Genomic DNA, 7961 nt, shown 5'->3' on the forward strand with positions numbered 1-7961 from the left:
TGACTGGGGTGACAAGTACACAGTAAATCTGTAAGTCACAGTGTCTGGCAGGTATCGATCGCAACCACATCAATAATTCAGACCTTTGTCGCACAAACGTAGTATTATATACTATATAACTTAAAGGCACTTTCTGCCAAAGTTCTATTACTTTGTATTAACCATGCTGATTGCCTCAGGAAAGACAAAGTTTGACTCAATAATTTCCACGCTGATTTCGATTATGATTGACTCAACGGCTGACCCGCGATCGATGGTTAATACAACGGCTGACCCGCGATCGATGGTTAATACAACGGCTGACCCGCGATCGATGGTTGATACAACGGCTGACTCGCGATCGATGGTTGACTCAATGGCTGACTCAATTACTGACACAATAATTGGCAAAAAGATTGAATCAACGACGGACTCGCGATGAATTGTTGACTCAATGACTGATTCAATGTTTGACCCAATGATTGGCAAAATGATTGACACAATATTATTGACACAACGGCTGACTCGCGATGGATGGTTGACCTATAAAGTGATTGACTCATTAGCTGACTCGCGATGGATGGTTGACATATAAAGTGATTGACTCATTGGCTGACTCGCGATGGATGATTGACCTATAAAGTGATTGACTCAACGGCTGACTCGCGATGGATGGTTGACTCAATGATTGACTCAATGATTGATGCAATAATCGACACACTAATTAGTGAAAGGATTGCCATAATTCTACTTTTTTTTTTTAGTAAGTTTTATTTATTCACTCCGACACACTTACGTGTGTAACAAGAGGTCACATACATATAGTAAGTATGATACATGGCGTGTGATGTACACAATTACAACATTGTACATAGCATAGATACATATAGAAGTACACAAATAGTACAGAAATTAAGTTAATATTTTTTCAAGCTTTTCTATGAATTTACAAAGTTTTGTGTAAATTTTTACATTAAATATATTAAACAATCCTTGCATTTTTAATTGACTTGGATAAGTGAAATAATATTTTGGTATATATTTCTCTCTTAGACATTTAACTAAAACACTTTCACATATAAATAAGTAATGAAATTCATCTCCAATGTACAAATTACATAATGTACAGGTTCTTTCTTGACGAGGAATACCTAACCATCTTCCTTTTTCTATGGGTAAATGCATATTGCAAGAACGGAATTTACACATTATTTTCCTATCATTTGTATTAAGTTTAATTAAATATTTTTCTTGTTCAAACTTTGTCTTTAATATTGAATATGTTTGTCCTCTAGAGGAGTTAAGAATATTATCAAACCATTTCTGTATAAATTGATCCTTCAGTCTACTTTTCACAAGCCTCTTAATTTCGTCTTTTGAAAAAGAACATGTAGATTGATAGTACCACACATAGTTCAGGCCAGTTTGAGAAAAAATATCTTTAACATATGCGAGCCATTTAAATAACATAGTTCCATTTTCATGTAATGTATACATAAGCTTATAAATAGTACTTGATAACTTACTAGAGGTAATCAACTTATGCCAGAATACTATTATTCTACATTTAATTTCGATGTCTAGTGGGTATCTTCCAAGCTCACCATAAACAATGAAATTTGGTGTACTTTTTCTTACATTTAGTATATATTTACAAAATTGAAGATGGATTTTTTCTATAATATTTGTGTTTTCAAAACCCCATATTTCTGATGAATACAGAAGAACTGGCATAATTAATGAATCAAATATCTTCAATTGTAGATCAACTGGTAAAGATATGTTTCTCAATTTCTTATAGACAGCAAACACTGATTTCTGTGCTTGTTCAACAATTTTTTTCCTTGCTTTAAAGAAGCTACAACTAAAATTAAAGAATAATCCTAGATAGGTATACCCTTCCAGTATTTCTAATTCTACGTTACATAATGTAAAATGGGGAGTTCTTGCACATTTTCTTTTTGAAAAGATGACAATTTTAGTTTTTCCTGAATTGATAGTTAACTTCCAAGTATTACAGTATTGTTCAAATTCATTTAAAGCTAACTGTAAACCATCTGGTGTTTCTGAAAACAGGACAGTATCATCGGCATATAAGATAATGAATAGTTTGAGATACACTCCAATGTTATCAATACATAATTTGTCTATTGTTTGAAGACAATTTACATTTTTTTCAACAAGATAAGTTTCCAAATCATTTAAATAAATTGCAAACAAAAATGGCGATAAATTTTCGGCCTGTTTTAAACCGATCTCACAATTGAACAAATCCGACTGTTCACATCCAACGGCTGACTCGCGATGGATGATTGACCTATAAAGTGATTGACTCATTAGCTGACTCGCGATGGATGGTTGACATATAAAGTGATTGACTCATTGGCTGACTCGCGATGGATGGTTGACTCAATGATTGACTCAATGATAGATGCAATAATCGACACACTAATTAGTGAAAGGATTGCCATAATTCTACTCGACATAATGATTGACGCAAAGGCTGACTCGCGATGGATTGTTGACTCAATGATTGACTCAATGACTGACTCGCGTTGGATGGTTGACATATAAAGTGATTGACTCAACGAGAGAAACAATGGTTGGTAAAAACGATTGGCACGATTCCTATTGACTCGCCGACTGACACAGGTTGACAAAATGCTAGAAGGAATAAATGACCGCGGGGACCCGTCGTGTTTATGGACTAGTCTACAGCCTATCTGATCCGCGGGGGTCCCGTCGTGTCTATAAACTAGTCCACAGCCTATCTGATCCGCCGGGGTCCCGTCGTGTCTATGGACTAGTCTACAGCCTATCTGATTCGCGGGGGTCCCGTCGTGTCTATGGACTAGTCTTCTGCCTGTCTGATCCGCGGGGGTCCCGTCGTGTCTATGGACTAGTCCACAGACTGTCTGAACCGCGGGGGTCCCGTCGTGTCTATAAACTAGTCAACAGCCTATCTGATCCGCGGGGGTCCCGTCGTGTTTATGGACTAGTCTCCAGCCTATCTGATCCGCGGGGGTCCCGTCGTGTCTATGGACTAGTCCACAGACTGTCTGAACCGCGGGGGTCCCGTCGTGTCTATAAACTAGTCAACAGCCTATCTGATCCGCGGGGGTCCCGTCGTGTTTATGAACTAGTACACAGGTTGACAAAATGCTAGAAGGAATAAATGACCGCGGGGACCCGTCGTGTTTATGGACTAGTCTACAGCCTATCTGGTCCGGGGGGGTCCCGTCGTGTCTATAAACTAGTCCACAGCCTATCTGATCCGCTGGGGTCCCGTCGTGTCTATAGACTAGTCCACAGCCTGTCTGATCCGCGGGGGTCTCGTCGTGTATATGGACTAGTCCACAGCCTATCTGATTCGCGGGGGTCCGGTCGTGTCTATGGACTAGTCTACAGCCTATCTGAACCGCGGGGGTCCCGTCGTGTCTATGGACTAGTCCACAGACTGTCTGAACCGCGGGGGTCCCGTCGTGTCTATAAACTAGTCCACAGCCTGTCTGATCCGCGGGGGTCCAGTCGTGTCTATGGACTAGTCTACAGCCTATCTGAACCGCGGGGGTCCCGTCGTGTCTATGGACTAGTCCACAGCCTGTCTGATCCGCGGGGGTCTCGTCGTGTATATGGACTAGTCCACAGCCTATCTGATTCGCGGGGGTCCGGTCGTGTCTATGGACTAGTCTACAGCCTATCTGATTCGCGGGGGTCCCGTCGTGTTTATGGACTAGTCTCCAGCCTATCTGATCCGCGGGGGTCCCGTCGTGTCTTTAAACTAGTCTACAGCCTATCTGATCCGCGGGGGTCCCGTCGTGTTTATAAACTAGTCCACAGCCTGTCTGATCTGCGGGGGTCCCGTCGTGTCTATGGACTAGTCTACAGCCTGACTGATCCGAGGGGGTCCCGTCGTGTCTATGGACTAGTCTGCAGCCTATCTGATCCGCGGGGGTCCCGTCGTGTTTATAAACTAGTCTACAGCCTATCTGATTCGCGGGGGTCCCGTCGTGTTTATGGACTAGTCTCCAGCCTATCTGATCCGCGGGGGTCCCGTCGTGTCTACGAACTAGTCTACAGCGTATCTGATCCGCGGGGGTCCCGTCGTGTCTATGGACTAGTCCACAGCCTGTCTGATCCGCGGGGGTCCCGTCGTGTTTATGAACTAGTACACAGGTTGACAAAATGCTAGAAGGAATAAATGACCGCGGGGACCCGTCGTGTTTATGGACTAGTCTACAGCCTGTCTGATCCGCGGGGGTCTCGTCGTGTATATGGACTAGTCCACAGCCTATCTGATTCGCGGGGGTCCCGTCGTGTTTATGGACTAGTCTACAGCCTATCTGACCCGCGGGGGTCCCGTCGTGTCTATAAACTAGTCAACAGCCTATCTGATCCGCGGGGGTCCCGTCGTGTTTATAAACTAGTCTACAGCCTATCTGATTCGCGGGGGTCCCGTCGTGTTTATGGACTAGTCTACAGCCTATCTGATCCGCGGGGGCCCCGTCGTGTTTATGGACTAGTCTACAGCCTATCTGGTCCGGGGGGGTCCCGTCGTGTCTATAAACTAGTCCACAGCCTATCTGATCCGCTGGGGTCCCGTCGTGTCTATAAACTAGTCCACAGCCTATCTGATCCGCCGGGGTCCCGTCGTGTCTATGGACTAGTCTACAGCCTGACTGATCCGAGGGGGTCCCGTCGTGTCTATGGACTAGTCTGCAGCCTATCTGATCCGCGGGGGTCCCGTCGTGTCTATGGACTAGTCCACAGCCTGTCTGATCCGCGGGGGTCTCGTCGTGTATATGGACTAGTCCACAGCCTATCTGATTCGCGGGGGTCCGGTCGTGTCTATGGACTAGTCTACAGCCTATCTGATCCGCTGGGGTCCCGTCGTGTCTATAAACTAGTCCACAGCCTATCTGATCCGCTGGGGTCCCGTCGTGTCTATAGACTAGTCCACAGCCTGTCTGATCCGCGGGGGTCCCGTCGTGTCCATGGACTAGTCTACAGCCTATCTGATCTGCGGGGGTCCCGTCGTGTCTACAAACTAGTCTACAGCGTATCTGATCCGCGGGGGTCCCGTCGTGTCTATGGACTAGTCTACAGCCTATCTGAGCCGCGGGGGTCCCGTCGTGTCTATGGACTAGTCCACAGCCTGTCTGATCCGCGGGTGTCTCGTCGTGTTTATGAACGAGTGCACCGCCTATCTGATCCGCGGGGGTCCCGTCGTGTCTATGGACTAGTCCACAGCCTATCTGATTCGCGGGGGTCCCATCGTGTCTATGGACTAGTCTACAGCCTATCTGAGCCGCGGGGGTCCCGTCGTGTCTATGGACTAGTCTACAGCCTGTCTGATCCGCGGGGGTCTCGTCGTGTATATGGACTAGTCCACAGCCTATCTTATTCGCGGGGGTCCCGTCGTGTCTATGGACTAGTCTACAGCCTATCTAATCCGCGGGGGTCCCGTCGTGTCTATAAACTAGTCTACAGCGTATCTGATCCGCGGGGGTCCCGTCGTGTCTATGGACTAGTCCACAGCCTGTCTGATCCGCGGGTGTCTCGTCGTGTTTATGAACGAGAGAACAGCCTATCTGATCCGCGGGGGTCCCGTCGTGTTTATAAACTAGTTCACAGCCTGTCTGATCCGTGGGGGTCCCGTCGTGTCTATGGACTAGTCTACAGCCTATCTGAGCCGCGGGGGTCCCGTCGTGTCTATGGACTAGTCCACAGCCTGTCTGATCCGCGGGGGTCCCGTCGTGTCTATGGACTAGTCCACAGCCTGTCTGATCCGCGGGTGTCTCGTCGTGTTTATGAACGAGTGCCCAGCCTATCTGATCCGCGGGGGTCCCGTCGTGTCTATGGTCTAGTCTACAGCCTGTCTGATCCGCGGGGGTCCCGTCGTGTCTATGGACTAGTCCACAGCCTGTCTGATCCGCGGGTGTCTCGTCGTGTTTATGAACGAGTGCCCAGCCTATCTGATCCGCGGGGGTCCCGTCGTGTTTATAAACTAGTCCACAGCCTGTCTGATCTGCGGGGGTCCCGTCGTGTCTATGGTCTAGTCTACAGCCTGTCTGATCCGCGGGGGTCCCGTCATGTCTATAAACTAGTTCACAGCCTGTCTGACCCGCGGGGGTCCCGTCGTGTCTATGGACTAGTTCACAGCCTATCTGATCCGCGGGGGTCCCGTCGTGGTTATAAACTAGTTCACAGCCTGTCTGATCCGCGGGGGTCCCGTCGTGTCTATGGACTAGTCTACAGCCTGTCTGATCCGCGGGGGTCTCGTCGTGTATATGGACTAGTCCACAGCCTATCTGATTCGCGGGGGTCCCATCGTGTCTATGGACTAGTCTACAGCCTATCTGAGCCGCGGGGGTCCCGTCGTGTCTATGGACTAGTCTACAGCCTGTCTGATCCGCGGGGGTCTCGTCGTGTATATGGACTAGTCCACAGCCTATCTTATTCGCGGGGGTCCCGTCGTGTCTATGGACTAGTCTACAGCCTATCTGTTCCGCGGGGGTCCCGTCGTGTTTATGAACTAGTCCATAGCCTGTCTGATCCGCGGGGGTCCCGTCGTGTCTATGGACTAGTCTACAGCCTATCTGTTCCGCGGGGGTCCCGTCGTGTTTATGAACTAGTCCATAGCCTGTCTGATCCGCGGGGGTCCCGTCGTGTCTATGGACTAGTTCACAGCCTATCTGATCCGCGGGGGTCCCGTCGTGTTTATAAACTAGTCCACAGCCTGTCTGATCTGCGGGGGTCCCGTCGTGTCTATGGTCTAGTCTACAGCCTGTCTGATCCGCGGGGGTCCCGTCGTGTTTAGAAATGTAGTTTTAGAGGAGTCGTTGATGACTTTAAAGTTTATTTCAATGGCGCTGTCTAACTAAGTCCACAGACTGTCTGATCCGCGGGGGTCCCGCCGTGTCCATGGACTAGTCTACAGCCTATCTGATCTGCGGGGGTCCCGTCGTGTCTATAAACTAGGCTACAGCCTATCTGATCCGCGGGGGTCCAGTCGTGTCTATAAACTAGTCCACAGCCTGTCTGATCCGCGGGGGTCCCGTCGTGTTTAGAAATGTAGTTTTAGAGGAGTTGTTGATGACTTTAAAGTTTATTTCAATGGCGCTGTCTAACTATTTATTTATATCAAGCAAAACTGAAACTCGACCAGTGTAATTTCCTTACATTTTGTAGAAGGTCTTTCAAATCTTTAATTACATACCCTTCAAAGAGGAAGTCATTTTTGAAAATCAATAAGATATACTTAAAAATGCGATCACAACATGTAGCTTCTGGCCTGGGAGCATCCCTCTTCGGTATTGAATGTTAAGTTTAATTTGTTTGCTGTAGATTTGGGTTGTTACACGTTATATGTCTACACTGTATAAGTAATGTTAACGGTATCTAGCTTCCCGAATAACACTGGATCCTTGCAAACGTATTGTTGGTTTGGTACCAATTACATTATATGGGGCAAGGAAGAAATCCTTAGAAAAAATACATAATATACATAGAAGAAAGTTTTATGTGCGATACGGGACGCCGGTTTTGTATGTTTGTTTTATATATGTATCAAATAAAAAAAAAAAAAATTGTTTACATTATATCATGAATTCGAATTGAGATATGATAATCTACTGATTTTACAGATATCAAAGACGATATCACGAAATTGATACACCATTAAATCGAATTTGTGATATCATTAAACATCTCTATTTAATGATATAACAAACTGAATAAATAAAATTATAATCACAAAACGATTTAATCAAATAAAATTTCATGAATAAATACAAAAACGGTGCCCATTAAGTCACCGTTTTCAGAAACGGTCTCAAAACTTTCCCCCGTCTCTAAAATCTTAAAAGTGGAAAAAATAAAACATTAATTTGTGTCTTAACGTCTGCTGGTTGCCAGTTACGAAACAGGCACGTAAGCTGAATTTGAATTACAATTTTAAATAAAATTTGCACTTATCGCGA

This window comes from Mizuhopecten yessoensis, unplaced genomic scaffold (genome assembly GCF_002113885.1).
Source record: "Mizuhopecten yessoensis strain PY_sf001 unplaced genomic scaffold, ASM211388v2 scaffold10687, whole genome shotgun sequence".
Lineage (NCBI taxonomy): Eukaryota > Metazoa > Mollusca > Bivalvia > Pectinida > Pectinidae > Mizuhopecten > Mizuhopecten yessoensis.